Source organism: Lissotriton helveticus, chromosome 11 (genome assembly GCF_964261635.1).
Source record: "Lissotriton helveticus chromosome 11, aLisHel1.1, whole genome shotgun sequence".
In the NCBI taxonomy this organism is placed as follows: Eukaryota; Metazoa; Chordata; class Amphibia; order Caudata; family Salamandridae; genus Lissotriton; species Lissotriton helveticus.
Window position 1 is genome coordinate 1147778729 of NC_136072.1, and position 27479 is coordinate 1147806207.

Below are 27479 nucleotides of genomic sequence, written 5' to 3' on the forward strand. Positions count from 1 at the left end.
TCAGTGGGTGCAGTCTGAGGTGTTCGGGCCATGTGAATGTCGGGACAATATTGTGTGCATTGTGTCGTTAGGGTCCGTGCAGCCGTGGCCATGCACGATGAGGCATAGGAGTCCGTCGATATGTAGAGTGGCAGTACGATTCGTGGACTGAGTGATGACCATGAATATTAACTTGAACAACAAAACTTTACCCCCAACCCCCCTCCCTGCTCCCCTGCTCCACGGACAAAACCCCGCCCGTTCCCCCAACATTGCAGAGTGCTTTAGTCCCTCCCCAACTGTCTTACTTGCTCGTGGGGTTGGTGAGTCCCTTACAGGCACTGACTGTCCCCACCTTACTCAGCTGTATCAGGTCCAAGGTCCATTGCGGCACATCCAGCTCTTTCCCTATATAAACAACCTTCAAACCGGAGCCGGTTTGTCAGAGTCGAGCGGGTCTCGTGCAGTGTCAGACTCTGTTGCTGTCGTGTCATTCTAATGGGATGAGTGGTTGGTTCGGTCATCTATTTGCCTGTCGTTTCGGTGATTAGGCCGATCCCTATGCGGACGGTGATGCTGTCCCATTTGCCTCCAACCATCTAGCCAGTCTTGGGCCGCCTCCGGCGTGTCGAAGAACCATGCTTTACCATTGGCTACAATCCTCAATTTGGCAGGAAATAGCATTGAGTATGGCAATTCTCTGTCCCGCAGTGCTTTTTTCACCTCCGTGAATGACTTGCGGCGTCGGGCCACTTCCGCCGTGTAATCCGGAAAGAAGGATAAGGTTGCGTTCTGAATCTTAACCGGTGGGGAGACTCTCGCCGCTTGCAAGATTGCATCCCTGTCTCTAAAATTGAATAGTCTGGCCAGCACAGGCCGTGGCGCCGCTCCCGGCTTAGGTATTCCGCCCGGAACCCTGTGCGCTCTTTCCACTGAAAAGAAGTGGGATAGGCCTTTAGGTTGCAGTTTGGTCTTTATGAGATCTTCGACGTAGAGGTCCATTGCCCGCTTCCCTTCTGTTTCCGGAAGTCCAAGGATGCGTACATTATTTCTTCTAGAACACCCTTCCTGGTCATCCAGCTTATCCTGTAGAAGTTTGGTGACTTTCTCCATGCGTTCCATAGCTATTTGTATTTCTGACGTGTCTTCTACAAGAGATTTCGTGACCACCTCCACCTGGGACACTCTTTCAGTCATTTTTTGGAAGTCCGCTCGCAGCAGCGTTACCTCAGAGGAGATGGAGCCCACCGTAGCTTTTACGTCTGAAAGGGTTCTCATAATGTCCTCCAATGTTACTTTTTTAGTTCCTTCCATTTCTGGGGTAGTGCCCACGGAGTTGCGCCCATTGCTTTGCGGTTGTCCATGTTGGGCGTAAGCAAACTTATCCAACCTGGTCTGTGTGGCTCCGCTCCTAGTGCCCTTGCCCGTCATGTCGCTGAGGCCTGCGGGGTCTGGGGCCGTCCCTTTCTGTGCCGTGGTCGGCGTTGGGTGATTTGTTTTGTCCTCTGCGTGTAGGTCAGGGGATAACTGGTTGGCACGTCTCGTTGCAGTGCAAGTGCCTTGACGTAGTTTCCTTTCGTCCACCCACCGTCACCGCGCCGACCCTCTTTGTCGTTCGCGCTTCAGGCCCGTGAATGCGCACCCTCGTGTTGATACCGGCCGGCAGTCCGTCGCAGTCGCCGCGATGACTATGGCGCCCTCTGTCCTTTACAGTTAGTGTCTAGTGCTCCGCGCCGCTGTCTACCTTCAAATGTTTCCTGCGCCTGTACGGCCTTAGTGGCCCTTATGGTGGGTCTCTTGGGTTGGATCAGATCCGCCGCCACGTTTCCAGGCCGAATGGTCAGCCCGACGCTCACAATTCCGCCGTTGCACCACTGTTGGTGCTATCAGTACTTGGTCCGGGCGCGGCCCTGCCAGGGTGTGTTCCAGTTTGATTTGCAAGACCGTTTCTACTCCAACGGGTCAGCACCGCCACTATCGTTCCATCTGGGTGGGCGCTGCTGGGCCTTCCCGTGTGTTCAGGTGCGTAAGCGCCGTATCCCTCCGTCCCCCGGGGGCTCTCGCCTGCACTGTAGTCGGCCCAGCCTTGGTGTGCTAAGCTTCACTGTCTCAGAGGGTGAATGGAGTACATCCCATCCGTTGTTGTCGTCGGTCTGCGGTCACGGATGCTCTGGGCTTATTGTATCCCCCCTGGAGGTGCCCATTGACCCGCAGTGCGCCGTCGTTCGCTCCGCCCCACCTCCGCTTCCGGGGCCGGTGTCTCTCTTTACCTCCTTATGCGGACGCCGGTAGAGAGGTCCGCGAAAAACAGTCCTTGGCCGCGTCCCAGAAGGTGTTTCCACTGTTCCGGTGTTAGTCACGGGCGGCTTCTTTGCTTCAAGTAGGGCGCCGGGAGGCGGCTCCTCAGTGAAGCCGGTCCGGTCCCACTTCCGCCGGGGCCGGAGGATCACTCGAAGCCGATGCTTCCTTCCGGGCTACAGGCCCCAGCGCGCCAGAGTGCGGTTTGGTGCGTTCCGGTCCTCGGATTTTTCCAAAAGTCGGCTCGATGATGCCGCGCCGAGCCCGGACCAGATCTTCGCCGCTTCGGGTGGGTGATGGTGCGGATCAGTGCGTCGGATTAATGATTAGGCCACAGTGCCCTCAGGAGCTCTCACGCTATGCTGCCGCCATGTTTGGCTGCTGGCCACGCCCCCGTAAACTTTTTTTTAAATGCCGCTCGTTTTCCTTAAAGGAAATGGGGCATGTTTTAAAAAAAATATTTTCGTTTTAGTAAGTTTGTTTAAGAGTTGGCAGCAGTGCCAGGGACCACCTCATACTCTTCAACAAACTTTTTTTTTTTAAACTTTCCTAAAAGGGACCGCAGAAGGACCCGTTCATTTGAGGAACCCCTTTGTTTATGATGCTGAAAAATTCTGAATATTTTGAGACTGGATTTCAGTTGCAAAGATTCATACATAAGATACCAAGTTGGAATCCCATTTTAGGAGTGAGAAATCCTTTTCAGACTCTTAAGGTTGGATTTGTATGTAAGAAAAGGCATTGTAACAGTCATTAATTCTGTATCAGATCGTTTGTGACGTTAAAACTCTTAGTACATTTTTTACATTTGTTTTTATTGGCATTTATATTGCATAGAAACATTATTGCATTCATATATTGCAACAGCGGCACAATCCCCTGTTTCCCAACATCCCGTATGGTGGTGAGTCAATCTAAACAAATGCACATTGCTCTATCTTATCTTGTACAAAATGCAATCAGATACAGCCAAGCTTAGGTTTTTGTTTACCAACACCGTGTCCAGTAGGGCTCCAGTGTAGGGCATGCCCAAATCATAGGGAAGAAGTCTGCCGCCTGTGACCTACATCTAGGGCACTCACCCCCGGGGTCGGATAAATCTTATGTAGTCTGCTCGGAGTGAGGTATACTTGGTGAATTATATTATATTGTAAAATGCTTACATGCACATGCATCAAAGAATTTTGCGATGGCAAACGATGCGAATCGCAAAAAACGGCCGTTTGCGATCGCAAAATCTGCCTTTGGAATGCATGAAGGGTGAAGGCCCTCGCAATTTGAGAATTCGCAAATATTTAAAAAAAACTTTAAAAAATTGCGATTTCGCAATTAGGGGGAGCAAATCACCATGAGGTTGAACCTCATGGTAATTTGCGAAAACTTTGAAAAATGCACTTTTGTGCATTTTTCACAGTTTCATGTTGTGCACACACATGCCCTATGGGCATGTGTGTGCACAACATATGTGCACAGATTGATTCCAGGGGTGCAACAGGGTGTCCTTTGGACACCCCTGCACCCTTGAAATCGCATTTTCAATTTGCGATTCGCTAATTGCTAATCACAAATTGAGAATGTCTTCCCTTTCATTCCTATGGGCCTTTAGGCCCATAGGAATGAATGGGGAGGTATTCCTTAATTGCGACTTGCAATTTACGATTAGCAATTAAGGAATATTAAGAAATCACAATTTTTTTTGCGATTTCTTCATGCATAGCATTTTGCGATTCCTTAATTGCGATTCCTTATTTTTCGCAATTAAGGAATCGCAAAAAGCACTATTGATGCATGTGCCTGTTAGTACATTAATATTATTATTATTATTATTATTATTCATTCTTAGATAGTGCATAGCTACATGTGAGGTTTCCCAGCATTTGAGCATTGGCCCTTTATTCTTCTTGTTGGAATATCCTTCCACCTCCATCCCTTAGCGCTTACAATTGACTGCAAAGCTTTAGTGAGCGTGTTTCATATCAAGAAAATACTATAAAAATGTGGGTAAACGCTCATGCTCAGCTACAAGAATCAACTCAAAAATAACGCATTATAGGAGGGGAATTAAGTAATCAGGGGAAAAGGAAAAAGCAAGAAACAGGTCCTAAGACCTTATCCAAAGGAGGGGAGGAGAGAGAAGAAGAGGTGGAGCACAGGACCGGGGACAGTTAAGCCATTCTCCTACAAGAGCAGCAGTTACAAAGGTAACCCCCCCCTTCCCTAGTCAGGAATGGGATTTGCACCTATAAAAATTGCAATCTCCGCACATCGGGCTCTATTCACAAAGGCAAACTGATACAAAAGTATAACTTTACAACTTTTAGTATTTACAAAGGGCATTTACGAGTCGCAAGGTTAGACTTTTGTCTCAGTTTAACTTAAGTTTTGATCTTTAGTTTAACTGAGACCAGGACTTTTGGTCTCAGTTAAACTTAAGACAAAACTTAAGTTTAACTGAGTCAAAAGTCTAACTTTACAACTAGTAAATGCCCTTTGTGAATGCCAAAAGTCGTAAAGTTAGACTTTCGTCTCAGTTTACCTTTGTGAATAGGGCCTGTAGACTTTTGCTTTCAATTAAACTTAAGTTTTGGTCTTAAGTTCAACTCAGACAAAAGTCTAACTTTACTACACGTAAATGCCTTTTGTGAATACTGAAAGTTGTAAAGTTAGACTTTCGTCTCGGTGTATATTTGTGAATCGGGCCCACAGGTTTTGCTTTGGTGCAAAGTTAGAACTGTGACACTATCCCATTGCTTGAAGTTGGACAAGTGATGAGTGACCAAGTGCTGACATACAGTGCTTAATTTGAGCAGGTGTTTGCCAGGGTTGAGCCCTGGAACCCATTATAAAGTACCTGGATTAGCTGAGATGCTGTGCTCGTGACTGCACTGAAGCAGAGAGCTCAATGTGCTGGTGTAAAGTGAAACCACCGGCACCAGTATTTCACACCCCTTACATTTTCCTCCCAGTCCAAGCCCTGAGGCATGGTGCTCCAGGAAGCTGGGATGTCCATATTCCACTAGTTCTGTTGGAAGGGCGACTGAAGCTAACCTAAACCATATCTAAAAGAGGTCAGTTCTATGCAGGCCAGCCCAAGTGAGACATCACAGGTGGTGGGATCAGAGAATTCAATTCCCCAAAATCCCATCTGCCTCCTTTCAGCCTCTCCCCTTTACCTGGGTAAAGATCATACCCACCCGATGGCTAGCTTCTGGCCCAGTTAAGAACCAGTCAGTAGAACCCTCTCTGGTGGAATTCAGGAAGAGACTCAAGACCCGGCTTTTTGACTGAACCCTACAACCTAGCGCCTGGATACCATTGCGGTGATTAGCGAGGCTCTACAAATACGGATTGACATGGAGCGGATTGATAGACTGAGTAGGTCATGTGTGTGTGGGCCAGTGCCAGTACATGAGAGGGGCAAAAGATTTGGAACTCAGGTGTAAGTTAAATTTCTCCCCATAGGAAAGGGGAAGTGATACCCTTCCAGGAACTTCAGAAACAATACGAAATGGGGGGTAACCAAGTTTTACCGAAGGCCCACACAGGCAATATAATTGAGATAGAAGAGAAAAACATTAGAGATAAGGGTGTTAAGGGGCCCCCCTACACAAACATGCAGTGTCACAAATATATGCTACATTGTAAGTGCTTAATTTGTAAAAAAAAAAGCTTAAGTGCCATGGCTGTTGCTGGGAGGCCAATGTAGCTTGCACCACCCATTCCCCTGCCTGCTCTGCCAATGAAAGAACCAATACAACTTCTAACCATCACACTCCTACAAATGTAACAGTTCAGACTATTTCATGCCACCCAAAGCTATAAGAAAGACTAGGGCAGCAGGTATTAGCAGTTTTAATGGTTATTACATTATTAAATAACTGTTTTATCCTCTTTTCAAAATTAGACAAACAGTGTCACCAGGTGGCAGACTGTCATATGTGCTGGTGTTGACAATTGAGTGCCGGTGCTGAGCACCGGAAACCACCGGCTCGAATTAAGCACTGTACACTGCTCAACATCTGTCTACCTTTTCTTACGGCACTCAGGGACAAATGGGAACGACACCCTGGGAGACTTGAGGATAACGCCCGGTAGGAGGCATGTGGATACACAAGGGAATTGACCATAATTACTGCTACAGCTAAATATTTTCCACAGAGCATATTATACTAGGACAAGTTTGTTGGCGCTGAGCAGGGCTGGCAGTGACAGATGCCTTAGGCATTGTGGGCAGCGAGGAACATTGGTGCATACACTGTGGGAATGCCAATATTTACGAGGATATTGTCATTCATATTTACGAGGATATTGTCATTCGATCGACGAGACATTGTCAAGAGGGCTAGGATTTAATCTGAACATTTCTCCCACTCGAGTATGCTGGGTACATCTGGAGAGCAGTCGCTAGACGAGTGTGCATGTCTGTTTTGCAATGTGACGCTGGCAGCGGCCAAGCAGGAAATAATCCAAAACTGGGGTAAGGGAGCATCCCCAGAGTTTAGCTTGGCGATCTAACATGGAATTGTGCAGGCAGCAGGAACAACTAGTGTATCAGTCTCACAGAGCCCCTAGAAATTTGGGAAGGTGTTAGGCCCATGGATGCAGTTCGTGGATGAAGCGAAAGGGTAGGGGCCAGACCTGTGGGGCCAAGGCTGGATTCAGGTGGAAGCATACTCTCTCGACGGCTGGGGCTCACGCTGTATGGAAGGCCGGAATGAGGTGGGGCCAAATGGTTTATTTTATTTATTTATTTTAGAAGTTTTTTATAACGCTGACCTGACCGGAGGGTATCGGAGTGCTTTACATCAGTTACAGAGCAGAACAAAACAGAGCAAAACATAATACAATAAAGTGGAAAGTTCCTAATAAGAATATTAATAATGTCAATGATTAAGAGTTCCATTACGGGGTCTTGTTGACACAGCGTCGGAGAGGAGTGAGGTGTCTACTTCAGCACTCCGACTGCTCCTATAGGTTCGCTAGGGATCAATCGAGGAATAGGATTTTGAGCTGACTTTTTAATTTAGCGAAGGAGAGAATAGTTCTGATGTGGGGGGAATAGAGTTTCAGATTTTGGGCGCGTTTCCGGCGAAGAACCTGGCCACGGTTTTTTGTTTTCGTGATTTCAGCAGAATGAGTAGTAGGGTGTTAGAGCTTCTGAGGTTCCTGTTCTGACCTGCTTTTTTGAGTTTGACAGCCAGATATTCGGGTTTGCCGGTGTGTAGGGCTTTGTGTGTGTTTATTGTACATGGAGGGAGATTGTATGTGTTGGTGTCTTTACATTTTGTATGGGGAGTGTGGTTTTAGTCCAAGAACTGCAGACCGGGGAAAGGGGGGGTTTCGTATGTTTGTTTCATGCTTATAAAACAAAAAAAAGCTTCTTAAATAAAAATAATTCTCCCCATGAGCTTCAAATTTTGATGTCCTTGGCTGTGTCAGCTGTTGAATGGTGACCATGAGTCGCGAACCAACCCCCTCTTTCTCGGTATTGCACTTTCCATTCGTCCATCATTTTGTTGGGTCAGTGTGCCACTTGGGGCCTGGTGTCATTGTCACACGATTCCTTTTTCCCCACTTCCTAGAGAAGCGTCCTTTCAGCTCTTGTTGACACAGTTGTTCCCTGCTATGGGATGGGCCACTTACCTCCTGTTATTCCTTGTGGTCCATGGGGCTTACTAACTCATGATATGTGCCAAAGAGGAGCACCCTCAGCTTGTTGGGGAATACAGTTTTTTAGCCATCTGTATCACCCTGAGCTTCTGCTTAACAACTGAACAGTTTCTCTTGTTGCTGCACTTGACTTATGTAATCAGGGACGAACATCACTCTTGTTGACTCATACATGACTCCAGTCAGAACTGGTCGCTCCTCTCGCAGCTCGCCCCAGCCATTTGGTGCCAGCGACCTGCATCCTGCCCTGCCTTCCTGCCCTGCCATCTTGCACCCTGCCACTGTGCTTGGTATCGTTGCCTGCATTGTGCCTGCGACCGCATTGAATTTAATTTAATTGTGATTGTGTGCCAGTGACTTTAATTTTAATTTTATTGCAATTGTGTGCCAGCTAATTTGTGCCTGCTACCGCATTGTGTGCCCCTGACAGTGCCAGCGATCGTGCCCACGACCTCCCAGCCTTGTTGTTGTGCCTTAAGCCCGTCCACGCCGCCACTGCTCCCCCGCGGCCCCACCCCCGCTCCCTCCAGCTCCTACTGGCCATCCTGCCCCGCCCGCCGCCTCCCAGCTGACCCTCCCTCCCACTAACATACCTACACTGGTAACGCGAGACGAGGAGCTGTGTCCAGCCTGTCTCCAGTCAGAACTGGTCGCTCCTCTCGCAGCTCGCCCCAGCCATTTGGTGCCAGCGACCTGCATCCTGCCCTGCCTTCCTGCCCTGCCATCTTGCACCCTGCCACTGTGCTTGGTATCGTTGCCTGCATTGTGCCTGCGACCGCATTGAATTTAATTTAATTGTGATTGTGTGCCAGTGACTTTAATTTTAATTTTATTGCAATTGTGTGCCAGCTAATTTGTGCCTGCTACCGCATTGTGTGCCCCTGACAGTGCCAGCGATCGTGCCCACGACCTCCCAGCCTTGTTGTTGTGCCTTGAGCCCGTCCACGCCACCACTGCTCCCCCGCGGCCCCACCCCCGCTCCCTCCAGCTCCTACTGGCCATCCTACCCCGCCCCCCGCCTCCCAGCTGACCCTCCCTCGCCCCGACCCCCTCCTTTATCCATTTATGACAGATGGACTTACGCGCAGCGTTCACGCGCAGCGGTCGCGCCCCATGCGCGCCGAAGGTGCGCCAAAGGTAAGCCCGTCTACGCCCGTCCGCGCCTGGACCGCGCCCAGCGCCAGATCCCCTGGTCCACGCAAACCCCACTCCACCCGCATAACATATGCCGCCGCCACCATCCTAGCCCTTAACCCCGGACGCACACCGCAATGCTACGAAGCTGGCCCGGGACGTACCCACGGTCCCTTCGCCTGCCATTCCTGCAAATATACCAGCATCAAGACCCATACCACATCCACTAACCCCAAAAACAGCTCCGACTCTTATCACCTGAAGTGCATTCTGCTAAACACCCGCTCGATCCACAGACACGCCACTGAACTCTGGGATCTACTGAACACTACATCACCGGACATCGCCTTCCTTACCGAAACATGGATGAACGCGTCATCAACACCCGACATCGCCATAGCCATCCCGGACAACTACAAGATTATCCGAAAAGACCGCACCATCCAAACAGGAGGAGGCATCGCCATCGTCCATAAGAACACCATCAAAATCACGACCAACTCCGACGATAACCTCACAACCGCCGAACACCTCCACTTCCAGATCCACACCGACCCTAGGACCACACTCAGAGGCACCCTCATCTACAGACCTCCAGGAACCCGTAAACAATTCAGCGAAGACATCACTGACTTCATCAGTCCACATGCCCTCGCATCCGAGAACTACATCCTACTAGGAGACCTCAACTTCCACCTGGAAAAGAAAAACGACAGCAACACCACCACCCTTCTGGACAACCTAGCCAATCTCGGACTCAAACAACTTGCCGACACCCCCACCCACGTAGCCGGACATACGCTCGACCCAATCTTCTCCTCCAGCAAACATATCTCCTTTGATCACACCACAGCCCTCCATTGGACGGACCACAGTTGTGTTCACTTCAGCTACAAAACCACCTCGACCCACAACCCCCCACAACTTATTCCCCGAAGGAAATGGAACAAAATCACCACCGACCAACTCCTCACATCGCTCAACCAAAACCCACCCGCCCTCTCATCGGACCCAAACGAAGCGGCCATCAAACTCAAACAATGGATCACTCACAGCGCTGACGAATTAGCACCCTTGAAAATCCATCGCACCAAACAAGACAGCAAAAAGGCCCCTTGGTTCAACGATGACCTCAAGAAATCCAAAAAGCTATGCCGTACTCTCGAGAAAACATGGAGAAAAAACCCAACCACCAACAACATGTCCACCCTCAAGGCAGCCACCCGCAAGCACCACCAGCTGATTCGATCCACCAAGAAATCTGCATTCCTGAATCGACTCGACAACAACGCCCATAACAGCAAGGAACTATTCAACATCGTCAAAGAATTCACCAACCCCACCGCAGCCTCAAACGACATCACTCCCTCCCAAAATCTCTGCGACTCGTTATCCTCCTTCTTCTACAACAAAATTGCAGACATACATAAAAGTTTCGGAACAGCTCCAACGAACAATACTCTCCACCCCCCTCAGAACCTAAACCGCCCTCTACCAACCTCAGCACCTGGAACCCAATTTCCACTGAAGACACCATCCGCCTGATGAACTCCATCCATTCTGGCTCGCCAACCGACCCATGCCCCCACCACATCTTCAACAAACCTGATTCCATCATCGCACCCCATCTCCGTGATGTCATCAACTGCTCCTTCAACTCTGCTACCTTCCCAGAAAGCTGGAAACATGCCGAAGTCAGCGCCCTCCTGAAAAAACCAACTGCAGACCCCTCCGAACTTAAAAACTACCGCCCCATATCCCTCCTCCCATTCCCGGCCAAAGTCATTGAGAAAGCCGTCAATAGCCAACTCGCCGCCTTCCTCGAATCCAACAACTCCCTCGATCCCTCACAGTCCGGCTTTCGAGCCAAACACAGCACCGAAACCGCCCTCATCGCTGCAACAGACGACATCCGAAAACTACTGGACAACGGAGAAACAGTGGCCCTCATTCTACTCGACCTCTCCGCCGCCTTCGACACGGTATGCCACAGCACCCTCATACAACGTCTCAACAATATCGGCATACAAGGAAAAGCCTTGGACTGGATCACCTCGTTCCTAGCGGGGAGAACTCAGAAAGTCCGACTTCCCCCATTCAGATCAGAGGCAACAGAAGTCATCTGCGGTGTACCACAAGGATCATCACTCAGTCCCACCCTCTTCAACGTTTACATGAGTCCACTCGCTTCCATCGCGCGTCAACACAACCTTAACATCATATCCTACGCTGACGACACCCAGCTGATCCTTTCCCTCACCAAAGACCCCAACACCGCCAAAACCAATCTTCACGAAAGCATGAAAGAAGTAGCCGTCTGGATGAAAAACAGCCGCCTAAAACTCAACTCAGACAAAATGGAAGTGCTCATCCTAGGGTCATCCCCCTCTGCCTGGGACGACTCATGGTGGCCTGCGGATCTGGGCTCAGCACCCATACCCACAGACCACGCACGTAACCTTGGCTTCATCCTAGACTCCTCACTCTCGATGAACAAACAAGTCAATGCCGTCTCATCCTCCTGCTTCAACGTACTTCGTATGCTCAAAAAAATCTTCCATTGGATCTCCACCGAAACAAGAAAGACTGTCACCCACGCACTGGTTACGAGTCGACTACGGAAACACCCTCTACGCCGGAATTACAGCCAAATTACAGAAAAAACTCCAACGCATCCAAAACGCTTCAGCGAGACTCATTCTGGACATCCCTCGCCAAGATCACATCACCGGCCACCTGAAAGACCTCCATTGGCTTCCCGTCAACAAGAGAATAACATTCCGTCTCCTCACCCACGCACACAAGGCCCTCTACAAACTAGGACCCGAATGCCTCAACACTCGACTATCCTTCTACACACCCACCCGCCAACTAAGATCCTCCAATCTAGGCCTCGCCGCAGTCCCGCGTATCCAAAGATCCACCATGGGAGGTAGATCCTTCTCCTACTTGGCGGCCAAGACCTGGAACTCACTCCCCACTCACCTCCGCCTTACACAGATCCACATCCCCTTCAGGAAAGAACTCAAAACCTGGCTATTCGATAAATAATAATCCCCCTCCCCAAGTGCCTTGAGACCCTCTGGGTGAGTAGTGCGCTATATAAATCCTTGAACTTGAACTTGAACTATTCTTCTGACGGGCTGCCCAGAGTGTGCTTTCTCTATCCATGTTGTTAAGGAGTTGTGCTATGGAAGCCCTTGATGGTGCCCTGGTGGGGTCTTTGGCATCAGGGCTTGGTGAGCTTGCCCAGAGCTGAAGCAGGAAGACACCTCTTTGTGAAGGAATTGTTCTGGAGGATTGCCTTTGTCTACTTGGGGAAGCCCACAACCCTCAGATTGTCACACCATGTGTGTCCCCCATATCTTCAAGCAGGACCTTTAGACATTTGTTGAGTCTACTTGCTAAGCCACTGTACTTCTGAGGGCATGAAGTGTGCCTTTGTTGCTAATATTTAGCCCTCTGCCATTGTTACCTTTCTAGCAAATTAGGAAAATCTTGATGTACACAGAGAGATGTCCATGGTAACCTCTCCAATCTTATTCCTCGTCCATAACCGTGTTGCTTGGTGAGTTTGGATCGCTCGAAAGATAGGATTAGTAGATATTGTCACTGCTTCAGGTGGCTCTGCTGGGATTGGTATTGAGGTCGAAGCCTAAGGAGAAGGCTTTGGATTTGGCTTCAATTATCTGTTTTGGTTTATTGCCGGGGCACAACACCTTTATTTTTGGCCATGTTTCTGATACTGGACGATGGGAAGGCAGGTTTATCCCGCACCCTGTCAATCACTGATTGGCTCTCTCTACAGGGGCAGATGCTATAGAGGGGCTCGGACCATGAGCCCCCCCAAGCCAAAATAGTGGGGGCTTCACTGAGATTGCACCTGCCCAAGGTAGAGTGTTAGAAACTTCTACATTGTGAGACCCAGAAAACAACCAAGTCTCATTATGTCTCCTGAACGAAGGATGTGCTCCAGGGTTGCCGAGAAGCCGGTTAGCAATATCTTTGCCGTGTGCACGGAGAGAGAGTGCAGTCACTGCTTGCCACCATTTGAAAGGTAGGAACCTTTGGCAACAATGCCGATGATCAGTAGTGATACCCGGCATACGGAAGTATGTGAAGATATCAAACAGAAAAATATGGAACTGCAACACTTTAGTATGCCAGATGTCAACTTGCACAATATCATCAAAGTAAGTAGATGTGGAGTTCAAATAGTAAATATACACTTCCATACGGCATTTTACCTTGTCGATAGTGTGCAAGTTGGAATCTTGCTTTCTATGTTGTTGCTGGTCCATACACTTACATAGGGAAGTGCAAATTTACTATTCTAACTCCACATTTGTGCACCTTGATGATATTGAGATGGTATCTTGCAGTCAATATTTTCGAAGGTCAACATTTAAACGTTTATTTTATAGGCTTACACCAAGGTAAGTTGTCAATGTGTACATTTATTAATCAAACATTTACTTAATATGCTTGACTGTGATGCACAGGTCAAGGTGGGAGTGTCTATCGCAGGTAAAAGTTAAGCAATTGTGTACGTGTCCAACATTAGGAAGTGCTGGACAGTACCCGACACATACGAGACCCTCCCCCCCACTGCGGCTCCACCCCTCAACGCGTTTTCCGTGTCCTAACGCTCACCCACCAGGCTCTTTGCCTCCTGGTAACATGAGGCAAGCTTGAGTTTCTCCCCCCATCGATTTCTGCTGTTAAATCTCCTTCCTGCAAGAGCCAGAGTGGAGAATTGAAAAGTATGAACCTTTGCAGAGTTATATTGGAAGTGATCGCAGGGCAGGAGCCTCGTGCTGATGAATGGAAGGAGTAATTGTACCTGCTCTGAGAGAAAGCGAGGACATGTAGGGTGACTAAACCTGAGCCGAAAACCAGCTGGGAAGGGACCCGGGGGGAATTGGTTGAAACAGGGATATTTTGTGAAGACCGACGCAATACATCAGACTTCTTCATCTAAGGTCACACCAATCTCTGCAAGTGACAGTCACACTTCATGGCAGCTCTCGCGAGCAGAGCCCTGGGTTTCTGTACAGAATGAGACACTGGAAGGGGGTCTAGGTGACAGCGGAGAAGAACATTGCAATGAAATACCTTTATGACGACCCATCTTCAGGGCTTAATTTGTAAATAAATAAATGCCAGGGCCCTTGTCGGGAAGCAACTGCGGCGTGCACCACCCATTACCCTTGCCTGCGCTGCCAATGACAGTACCAATACAACTACTAACCATCACACTCCTACAAATGTAACAGTTCAGACTATTCCATGCCACCTGAAGCTATAAGAATGGGTTGGGCAGCAGGTTTTAGTCGTTTTTAATGATATTTAAGTTCTTTTTTTTTTTTTTATAAATCTTTTTATTAACAATGCTCGTGAGACCATACAGTACACAATAGTGCCAAAAGTCCATACTTGGAGATACATCAGAAATCATCAGTAAAACAATTACGAGGGAACAACAAGGACAACAAATAACCCCTCATCCCGACAACCTCTATATGTCCACCCCAGATTCTCTGTATTTCCGCGAGGGCGCCCACACTCTCTTCCATTTTTTAGCAAATCCCCTACTTTTGTACACAGATTCTTCAATTCTTAAATAACTGTTTTAATAATTCATTTCAAAATTAGACAAACAGTGCCACCATGTGGCAGACTGTCATGAGTGCTGGTATTGACAGTTAAGTGCTGGTGCTGTGCACTGGAAACCACAGGCTCAAATTAAGCACTGCCCTTTTTTGGAGAAACCCAAAGAAAGAAAACTTGGATTAACACTGTGTGAGCTGCGAAATTATGATCTCCTATAAGAAATCCTGTTGGTATGTATGCCTTCCATTAGCATGAACTACCGGAACAAAATCTTGTTTCTCAATGACGTAACAACAGTAGTAAACAAAGATATTTTCCACTGTTGTGATGTCATCTAGGGAAGCTGTTGCTTCCCGCATATGTCAAGACCAGAGCGAGGTGGTTAAAGGGCAGCTGGTAGCCTCCGCTGTCATCCTCCACTGTTTCTGGGTCTCCACAGACCCAATGGAGGCAAGATAAATTGGCCAGGGGGCTACTAGCTACAACCACCTCGTTTGTGTGTCAATGGTTCCCTCTGGAGACCTGAGCCTACAGGCGAAAACATTCCCAGCTGAGTGTTCCTGGCTCTCTGCTCTCAATGGCTGAATGGAGGGAGCGTCTTTGGGCAGAAAGGGGCAAGAATGGCACAGAAGGTGGTGAAGGGGTAGGAGGCCAGGTATTTTTTTTATATATCTAGCCTGGGGGTGGCAGGGTAAATAAGAGGGCAGTGTGTTCAGGGCAGGAGAACCTACTATATTTTTATATATTTGCTGGGGTAAATATAGAGAGTAATGTGGGTAGGTGGCAAGAGCCGAGGCATTTTGTTTTTAATTTGAGCTTGGGGAGGGTAAATGTAGAGGGTAGATGTGGTGGCAGGGTGAACAACCTTTACAACGCAACTTTTACCACGCAGTGCCTTTACGACGCAACTTTTACAACGCAAACCATTACAACGCATTGCGCTGGGGGGTGCTCTAGGATAGGGAATAGATTTAATTTACTATCCAACACCTTCCCTACTATCTATGGGGACTGGAGTTGGAATAGTAAATTTAATAATTCACTATCCAGCACCCAAAAGCACTATGCGTTGTAATGGTATGCGATGTAAAAAACGCGTTGTAAAGGCATGCGTGGTAAAAGCATGTGTTGTAATGTCATACATCCGGTGGCAGCATCCAGGAGACAGGTTTAAAAAAAATCTTTTGGAGGGGCAGGTCATGTGGCATGCCTCCACCATTACTCCTCTGCCTAGATGTTGAAAGCAGGGGCACATATTTTGGGCAATCATACAATTAAAGAGGGCTAAACAGTAAATAACACATGTTTTTAACCCCTGACTCTGAGTGACGTCACAGACAGCTCAAGCCTCTCTCTTGTTGTCTATTTGATGTCACTAGGTACATCTCAGTGAAAGACACCCACTTTATTCACCGTTATCATCTGTAATTGTCCATGGCTAGACAACGTTTATTTTAACTACCTTCACCCAAGCTAGCCCTGGCCGTCACTGTAAACCCAAAGCGAGCAGTAAACCTGTTGCTATCACAAGCGCTAGAATAATCTGAAACACTAACCCTTAAATCTAACCCTTTCATCTCTCTGCACCCGCAACTTCAGTTAAGAATAGCCATAATTCTAACTTTGACCCTACGACTTTGCACATGGAATAAGTTGCATTTCTAAGTATTATTGAAGTAATTTCAAACTGAGTTTGGCTATCCTGGAAATGTGTTCCCAAATGACATCTCTGCGTATGAGATGCTTATTATGTTCCGTCATTAAAACAAATCTTTTGCCCCACAAAAAAATACCACTGGATTTTTTCAACTGCCCAGACGTGCAAATTCATACTGATGCAAAGTCCTTGAAGCAAACCCACCGGTCTTCTCTCGATCCTCAATTCTGTGTGAAATCATTGCCTCCAATCCACATTTGCTAGTGTTAACCGTGAGAATACATTCCCTCAAAAAGCCTCAATATTTTTATCAATGATATCTCCTCCTTTGTTTTTTATTACATTCAAGCTCACACGTCATGCCACTTTTACTTGCTGAGCAGTTTGCTCATATTCTCTGTCTAGAATGTACATTTTTGTAGAAACTTCAAATGAAATTCACATACTCCCAAAAATGAAGCTACATATTCCTTGTCAACAGGAGTGGGGGCCTTGAGTATGATATTCACTAGCCCTGGGTGTGGTTCTATACCTTCCTGTGAAATAACACAAATTAAGTATTCAATACTGCTTTTACTAAATTCACACTTGCATCTGTTTGCAACAGTCCTTGCATCGGTAAACCACTTTTTATCACTAACTCTAATGTCTCATCCTGCTCCTTTCGATCATTTCCAATCACCAGTATGTCATTCTGAAATGCTGCTGCCATTTTGATACCCACCTGCACATTTCCAGTCATATTGTGAAATAGAGGGCGATGCCAGTCTAAACGACATATTGTGGAACTGAAATGCTCCTGTGGGAAACCCAAAAACTGTCAAGTGTTTACATGTAGAATCAGAGGAGTTGGCCTAACGGTTAGGGCGGTCGACCTCGAATCTGGGGAACCGGGTTCAAGTCTCGGCAATGACGCTGAACATCCTGTGATTCTGGGCAAATCACTTAATCTCCCAGTGCCTACACAAAAATGAATGTGTGTCCTCATGTAATGCAACAGGTGCTATGTAAAGCGCTCCGATAGCCGATGCCGGGTCAAATTCATGCTAAAACTCTGTAAATTTGATGGTATGCTGATCTGTGTCAGTTTTTACTGAAGAATGTGGCGCCAGGAAAATCCATCAAAAAGTCGCCAATGCAAGGTACGGGATGAGAACCGAATCAGATTTCTTGGTTAAAACGTCGTAGAACAATTTATACTCTAAGCTAACCATTTTTATACATTCTATAACAAGGGGGAATAACCATAAGGATGATTCATCTGGTTCAATTACCCATCTGCACTCATCCTCTTAAGTTAAAGCTTACAACAATCTTATGCCATAAAGTTCTCGAATTTCCCATCGGCAGCCAAAATATGTAAAGTTGTGCATATGTGACTATAGATTCATGTCTCCACTGTTCTATAATAGAGAACTTGTGTCACATAACCACTAAACTGGACTGTATGTCGAATCAATCAATCAGGGGGGTTATAAAACGCACTACTCACCCATGAGGGTCTCAAGGCGCTGGGGGGGGGGGGAGGGAGGATAGGCAGCTCTGGCTCAGTCAAAGAGTAAGGTCTTGAGGTCCTTCCTGAAGAAGTGCAGGTTGGGGGAGCGTCTGATGCTGACCGGGAGTTTGTTCCATGTTTTGGCTGCGATGTAGGAGAAGGCCCTTCCTCCTGCTCTGCTTCTGCGGATGCGGGGGGTCTCTGCTAGGGCGAGGTCGGCAGATCGGAGAGTTCTTTTGGGTGCGTGAAAACAGACTCTATCATTGAGGTATTCAGGTCCGATGTTGTGGAGGGATTTGTCGTTGTGGGAGAGAAGCTTATAAGATATACTCTTCTTGACCGGGAGCCACTGTACGTCCAAGTCTCTTGACCGCTTCCTGGTACTCATCCAACTCATCCTCATCTTCAGCTCACACCTGCTATGTCAGATGTTTAAATACAGTCTGTCCGTAGAACCCTTGGCTCTGTCCCAAAGGAAATATTTTGCATTCAGCAATATCTATTTCCTCCTTTAGCCCCCAGATATGGAGTGAACCCTCTAAACAATGCCTTCCACCTAATGAGTGGTTCTCCTAGGACCTGGGGAAATGGTGGCAGCAGATTCCTATTCTGCATGTTCAAACAATGAGTTGTGCAATGAACAACCACAGCCACATCACACTAAAAAATGCTGTTTTAACTGCCATGGACTGATCCTAGCAAGGGACAGCCAGGCAGAAAAAAACATAAGATAAAAAGAATGATTTAAAATGATAATACACTAAGCAAAATTCAACATGAAACATATTTCTCATGGTGACAATTTTTGTTTTCTCTCACTGTGGAAATGGAATCTTGGTGTGTGTATCACCATTCCAAGCACTGCATATGCAGTGTTTATATGAAAATGTAGCTTATGCTTGTTTCTTCAAGGGTGTGCGTGTTACTGCTGTAATCAGGTACATATATCAACTTTACTGTTGATAACATACAGCATTATTTCTGTCTGTCTAGCCATGTGTAAGTGTCACTGCTTTATAACCAGCTGGACTGTCCGAAGTCCCCATTAAGTGTTAATGTCTACGCTTGATACACGGTGAATTAATTTAGTGGGATCCCAAAAGGAGTGCGTGTCACCGTTCAAAAGGGATACACACAGAGAAATCGGTTCCAATCCAATATGGCGGCATCTCTTCATCACATCACACTTAGCGTGGTGATACCCTAACACCAAGGGCGAGTGTGACGCGCTGAGAAATGTTAGAGCTCTGAGAGCACCTGCACCCCCCCCCCAGAGGTACGTGGAGCCTCACTGGACTTGGAACATGCAACTCTCTTAACAGCGCGTGAGGGGTGGCCTGACTAGCGCACTAAGTAGCTCCGATAGCGTGTGAACGGGTGCACGAGGCAGGGTCACTTTGAAGACGAACAAAAAAAACAGATCACCGCACATTACTAGATCTTCCCCTGTAGATAAGCACCATTGGGGGTGATTGGATACAACAGGTAGCTGATGGTGATTGTCACAGAGCAGTTCACACTCTAGGGTGACATGAAACAAACCCAGACCCTTGAGAAGAGTCTGAGGAACCACCATTTGTGACAATGGACAAAATGTATTCTCCAGACCCCTCAAACGTTCGTTGCCCCCTCCAACGAACGTTTGGAGGGGTCTGGAGAATAAATGGAGTTAGGAACAACTACAATTTAACAATTACAGTGTAACCCATTTGGCCGCACTGTAAAACTCAGAGTTGGAAGATGGGATTAAGTATGGATTTATTACAAATTCAAAGCCAAGCTGATATGAATCAGTCTCAGAAATAAAGTATAAAAATACAGAATCACTAATGGATATCCAAACCATCTGACAACCTTTATCCTCAACAACAAGACTTGAATGAGGAATTCCGTAGCTGCAATACATATAATTAAAAACAAAGGGCCAGATGTAGGAAGGCAATTACCGGTCGGTAACGGCCGTAATCGGCCGTTACCGACCGGTTATAGGCTTTTCCTATGTAGGTGGCAAATTTACCTATTCGGTATTTACCGAATCATCATTTACCGATTCGGTATTTACGAATCGGTAAATGAAATTTAGGAAGCACTTTGAAGAGTGCTTCTGTGATTACAGGATTCGTTATTTACCACCAACTATTAGTTGGTGGTAAATAACGAATACCTCTGTAAATGCAAATCTGTGCATTTACACCTGTGCAATGTGACAGACATGTATGTGTGCCACATGTGCACAGAAGCACTATTCAGGGGTGCAACAGGGTGTCAAAGTGACACCCTGCCACCCTTCACTCTTTCTCCATTTTACCGAATCGGTAATTACCGATTCGGTAATTGACATTCATTCCTATGGGCCTCAAGGCCTATAGGAATGAATGGCAATTACCGAATCGGTAATTCCCGATTCGGGAATTACCGAATCTTAACGATTCTGTAATTTTTACCGAATTATTACCTACATAGGATTTACGGATTCTAAAATACCGATTCGGTAAAATTCGGTATTTTAGAATCGGTAAATCCTATTTACCTACATCTAGCCCAAAGTCTGGCGAGTAGATTGAAAGTTTCTATCCTCGTGCCATTACATGAGGTTGTCTAAGAAAATCTACTAAGCCCTACTCTAAACTAGGAATCAGGAGACCCCTATTTTAGTCAAGAAGGCAGAGAAAGTTATCAGCATAGCAGAACCTCTGTAGAAGTTCTCTAAAGGGAAAGAATATTGTATCGCCTAAAGCCACACAACCGAGATATCGCAAAGAGGTCTGTACCTCTCCGAGTCTATAGGGAATCTGAATAAAGCTAAAGTGTGATCCTCTATTATACCTACAACAGAACCTTCGAGAATCCCTTGTCATGTCTCATTATTTTCCATCTTCAAACAACAAAACTTGGCAACTGTACTCGAGATTTCTTTCCTTTGATCCACACATTAGAACGTCCTTGGATTCCTCCCGTCTCCCTATTCCACACGAACAGTAGTTCTCTCTTCGTTTGCTTCTTCTCCTTGCCAATAGATACTCCTTTCGAGCCCTACTACCTCTTTTACACAATGTGCTTTTCTTTAACCATGAGCTCATGCAAATGCACCTGCAGAGGAGAGAAAAACATTGCATCTAAAGCACACGTTCACGTTGAAAGTTAAACATTTGGAAATCCAAATGCTTAAGGCCTTTGGCCAGCTTAACGTGGCACGCTTCTCAATACATGTTTTAAATGCATGATTACAAATAGATATATGGCACTATTCAAATAGATACTTTTACGGATATAAAATAAATGCAGAGTATTATTTAAATAGGTGGGCGAATTTATAAGAATTAACAATATTATTCGAACAAGAACAAATGCAGGTATTTATGGGAACTACAATTTGTTGTTACTGTAGGGAAAAATGTGAATATACACACTCATAAATGGCGAGATCACACAGTAAGTGCACTTTCTGTTTCTGTTCAAGTGCATAACATACGTTAACCCCTCCCATGCTCCTGACAAGCTCAGCTCGTCATGAACCTTGGTTACGACGTGCTCATGACGAGCTGAGCTCGTCATGACCCGCCCGGCGCTCACACGCGGGGATAATTCCCCTGCTGTGATGAGCGTTCTTAAGAAACGGGAGTGGTCGTGACGAGCTCAGCTCGTCATGAGCACAGCGCCACCGTGCTGCATGACGAGCCAAGCTCGTCATGAGCACCGGGGCGCTATGCGTGCCTCCCTCCCCCACCCAACACAGCGGGTGAATTACCCCCGCAGCCAAGGGGTTAATAATGTTAAGTCACACGTATAGATGAGACCATCCGTAAACATATATGTGGCGTCGTTAAACATGAAGGGTGGGGCCACAATGACACTGCTCCAGTTGCATTTGCCATCTATGGGTAGTGGGGAAGATACATTTGTTGTCAAATTGTGAAGTAGTCAGGAGCTCCAAGTAAGGGAGACACTTTATTCATCACAGCTCCCCTGTAGCGCCAGGAGCCAACTCCAAGTGGTGCTGATGAGACACAGTAATCCACATTCTACCTAGTGTAGTGGCTGCCGGGTGTGGAGACAAAGTAGATCAAGTAACAAAGGAGCTAAAGTAACATTACTATACTGAGGTTGTCTTCAAGGTATTGCTAATCATACATCATTTGCAATTCTTTACCCTGGCCGTGTTTTACCCAATTGCATTCGCCTCCTGGTTCAGTCAGATGACTGGGAAGGGGCTGTCTTTTGTAGATTCATTAACCAAGGGGTGGGTGAACATAGGACTAGGGTGTTTCTTGATTGCGGCATGTTTGCACACACTCACATGCATGCACACGCACACACATGGACACAAACCTCGATTTCATGAGACTACAGCCACATGCATCAAGCGATTTAGGAATCGCAAACGGTGCGATTTGCAAAAATCAGCCGTTTGCGATTCCTAAATCACTATTAGGGATGCATCAAAAAGAAAATACAAGAAATCGCTATTTTTTGCGATTTAGAGAATTGCGATTGCATTTAAGGAATCGCAATTTGTGATTCCTTAAATGCAATGCATGACATCCTTAACAATTGCGAATTCACAATTAGGAGGGAAAAAATTACCATCAGGTAGGACCTCATGGTAATTTGCGAAAATTCTAAAAAATGCAATTTTTTGCTTTTTTCACTCTGTCATGTTGAGCACACACATGCCCTCAGGTAATGTGTGTGCACAACATATGTGCATAGATTGATTTCAGGGGTGCAACAGGGTGTCCTTTGGACACCCGTGCACCCTTGAAATCGCAATCTCAATTTGCGATTAGCTAATTGCGAATCGCAAATTGAGATTGTCTTCCCATTCATTCCTATGGGCCTCTTGGCCCATAGGAATCAATGGGAAGGGATTCCTTAAATGCGATTAGCAAATTGTGAATCGCAATTAAGGAGTAATAAGGAATCGCGAAAAAATTGCGATTTTTTGATGCATTGCCGTTTGCCATTCCTTAATTGCGATTTCTTAATTTTCGCAATTAAGGAATCGCAAACGGCAACAATGATGCATGTACCTGAATGTGTCCCAGAGACAAGGTACAAAACCGCATTTCAAAATACAGTCAAATGAAGGAAGGACTGACTCAAAAAGGGAGTTCTAGAGTGGAATGTAGAAATACCGTAAAGGTTTATTACAAAGAGAACAATACATAGATGCAGCAAAAGTCTCATTTAAGTGTATAAGGTTACTGCCATGTAGGCTCTCGTTAATATGGAACAAATTCGGAATAGAAAGCGACATCATTAATACGCTAAGTCTCAAATGAGCACCACAATGAGTAAGAAATTAGGCAGCATCCGTAGTAGGGACCAAAAAAAGTTCTGGCTCACCTCCAAATTCGTGGGGGGGGGGGTATATAGACTATCTCTCCTTTGAGGAACATTAGAGCAGCAAACTTATTGTGGCGTGATAAAAAAAATTACTTTTCAACAAATCACAATACAGCATTTAAAAACTTCACATAGCTCTACCACCTTAGCACTGACCCACTACACAACTATTGAGACAGGTCATCTGACCTAATGTCATCCAGAGGTGTCAACAAACGACATAAACAACAGTGAACCATTGTGAATGAATGCAATACCGCGTGCAAGCGGAAGGTCCTTGGGTGAATGTTGTAGTAGGCTTGAGCCTTCTTCGAAAACAATGTCATTTAGACGTAAACAAGCCTACGTCTTGCTTTATTACGTTCAGTAGGAATAGATAAAACGAACATGATGTAGCATCGATTTTCAAACAAGATGGCATTGAGGCGGGAGACAGCCATGACAACGTGGGCGTTACACGCGCTGCCATTACGACGCTGCCATCACGACGCAAGTCGTTACAACGACTTGCGCTGGAGGGCGCTCTTGGTAAAGGAATAGTTTTATTTTCTATTCCAACACCTTCCCTACTGTTATGTGGGCTGGAGTTGGAATAGAAAATTAAACGATTCCACAATCCAGCGCCTACAGCGCAAGTCGTTGTAACGACTTGTGTTGTAATGGATACGTCGTAATGGCAGCGCGGGGTAACGCCCGCGTTGTCATGACATTCATCCCATTGAGGCCTATTTGAGGCCTAGTTAGCATATACCTAGAAAACACACTTTAACATGTAATAACATAGCATGTCAGCATACATATGAGTGCAAGTGTAGATTAATAATACACACCTTGTCTTAGACACAAAATGTGCCATCACACACTATAGAGACATGTCCCCGTAACGTGATGGGCATCCACATACACACCCACACACACGTGATGGCCGTACACATACACACCCACACACACGCATAGATATTCCTGGGGCATTTGGCATGATTTTGTAAACAACCTTATCGGTGACATCACTGGTAAAATGATGATTTTACCTCTGCATCTTATTAACTATCGAGTCGCGGCCATAGGTCTTCATATGTAACTGAGAGTCCTGTATTAAGCTCTCTGTTTTTTCTTTAAATGTCTTTGCTGCTTTATGTTATGCTGTGTTATGCTAGGTTGTATGATGGAACCACACATGCAATTACCACGCATGCATTTACAACGCCGTCAACACCACACATGCGTCATTACTGCGCATGCATTTACATCGTCATTTTTCACGAAGCATATGGCTTTACCACGCATTACCATGAAAATGTCATTTTAAAGGCATGGTTGGTAAAGACATATGCATGGTAAAAATTAACACAAGCACGCACAATCAGTCATAGCTGAACACACACAACCATGCTACCTTTACTTACTCGGGGTTTAACGTCACTCTTTTCTTTTCTTCTCATTGGTCACTGACTCCTCATCCCTCCAAGTTCACTTTCTCTTGGCCTGCTGTGCTGGAGTTGCTTGCTCTTTCTTGCACTCCTCCCCTGTTGTAGGTGCTCTTGCTTCCACCCTCCACTCCCCTTCTGCCGTGGTCTGTGGTCTGCTCCATCCCTACCACCCCTCTCCCGTCCATAGTCTTGCTTGTTATTACTGGGGGCAACATTTGTATGCACCTGAAGGAGCAGTCAAAATGGAAATCAGACCACATTACCACAACCAGAGATGATACAACTAAGAGGATGTGGCTTTGCAACCAGAGCGACAAAGTGGGGTACAGGAATCGTCATTCGTTGACACAATTTGAGCCGGATGGCTTTCCGCAATGGACGGCTCTGCTGTGGCTGGTTTCAGCGTTATTTGTGATTTGGTTTCCTTTCTCGATTCTCTCTTTGTTTACTTTCCTCCTGGCCTTCTTTTCCTGTGCTTCTCCCTCATTGTTTGTTGTGCCTCACAACTCTCCCGCTATGTGGATCGTTGCAGCACATCAGTATTGTATTCTAAATCACGTGTGTCAGTTGCTCCTGATCCCTGTACTGAATAACAACGTCTACTTTTACCTGCTATGTTATGTTATATGCACTTATAACGCGCGCGGCTACTCAGGAGTGTCCCGGCGCGATACCTTGCAAGAGGGTGGGAGGCAGCCAGAAGAGATTATACAACGAGCAGTGTTTTCAGCCGTTTCCTGAAGGATGTATGACGTTACATCGCAAACTTTTACAACGCACACCGTTACAACGCAATTTTTACAACGCAGATACATTTACAACGAATGCTTTTACAACGCATGACATTACATAGCAGATGCTATTACAACGCATGCCATTACAACGTAAGTATAGGTAAGTATATTATTATTTTTTTAAATGTAATTTATTAAAATTTAATAAATTTAATAAATTAAATTATTTTTTAATAATTAATTTGTAAATATATATACTTTAAAAAATAGTTTATTTTAAAAAGAACAATTATTATTAAATAACTAATATTAAAAAATAATAAAATTATTAAAATTAATTATTTAAATTATTTAAAATTATTTATTTAAAAACTGAACCCTAAAAATACCCGTTACCCTGAACCCTTAAAATACCCATGTACCCCATAACCCATACCTAGCCCTGAAACCTAAAAATACCCCTGTACCCCAAAACCCATACCTAGCCCTGAAACCTAAAAATACCCCTGTACCCCAAAACCCAAACCTAGCCCTGAAACCTAAAAATACCCCTGTACCCCAAAACCCAAACCTAACCATGAAACCTAAAAATACCCCTGTACCCCAAAACCCAAACCTAGCCCTGAAACCTAAAAATACCCCTGTACCCCAAAACCCAAACCTAGCCCTGGAACCTAAAAATACCCCTGTACCCCAAAACCCAAACCTAACCCTGAAACCTAAAAATACCCCTGTACCCCAAAACCCATACCTAGCCCTGAAACCTAAAAATACCCCTGTACCCCAAAACCCATACCTAGCCCTGAAACCTAAAAATACCCCTGTACCCCAAAACCCAAACCTAGCCCTGAAACCTAAAAATACCCCTGTACCCCATAACCCAAAACTAAATATATACTATTACTTAAATTAATTTATTTAATTTACATTTAAAAAAAATGATTAAAAAAAATAACATACTTACCAATACTTACGTTGTAATGGCATGCGTTGTAATAGCATCTGCTATGTAATGTCATGCGTTGTAAAGGCATGCGTTGTAACGGATCCTGCGTTGTAATGGTGTGCGTTGTAACGGTGTGCGTTGTAATAGTTGCGTTATAAGGGTTGTTTCCCTTCCTGAACAGCTCAGCATCTTGGATACAACGCAGTTCCAAAGGGAGTGCGTTCCAGGCCACTGCAACCTTATAGGCCTAAGAGCTGCCGCTACCTGCAGCTACAAGTCGTCTTTTTGCTGAACAGATGCTTCTTTGTGAAATGGGAAACAGCCATTACTAGCCATTGCACGGTCATAACCACGCATGACCATTACCATGCATCCTTTACAGCGAACATGCCTTTATCATGCATGCCCTATTTCATTGTAAAGGCATGCATGGTAAAGGCATCTTCGTGGTAAAAATGTAATCAAATCCAGTATTTGTAAAGCGCACAATTACTCAAGGGTGTCAAGGCGCTGGAGGCTGTCGGGATTAAGCGAGCTCTTGCCCAGGGTCACATGGTGCTGGACTAACCTGCCACCGGCAATCGAACTGTGAACCCCGTGGTCCGGAGTCAGGCGCCCTGGCCGCTGTGCCACACCTCTTTCACTCGTGGTAATGAATATGCGTGGTAAAGGCATGCTCATTGTAAAGGATGCGTTCCATTTTTCATGTGTGGCTATGACCGCGTTGCAATGGCTGTTTCCCGTTATGCTATGTTATCTGTGCTTTTACAGTGCACTTATCACCCATGAGGGTATTCGTGTGCTTTGTAGACAGTGTGGGAGCGCAGTCCAGAAGGGCTTACTCGAAGAGCCAGATCTTCAGCTTCTTGTGGAAGTCAAGCAGAGAGGAGGCGGCTCTGATGTATTGTGGGTGGATCCATGTATGAGAAGGTGTAAACTGCAGCCCTGTTTTTCTGTCTGCATGGGGTGTGTGCTAGTGGGAGTTCGGCAGAGAGAAGCGGTATCTCGCTCCTTTGTTAGCCACATCCTACCGCACATTGGAAGTGGACTTAAGCCACATCCTACCGCCACATTGGAAGTGGACTTAAGCCACATCCTGCGGCCACATTGGAAGTGGACTTGAGTCACATCCTACGGTCACATTAGAAGTGGACTTAAGTCACATCCTACGGTCACA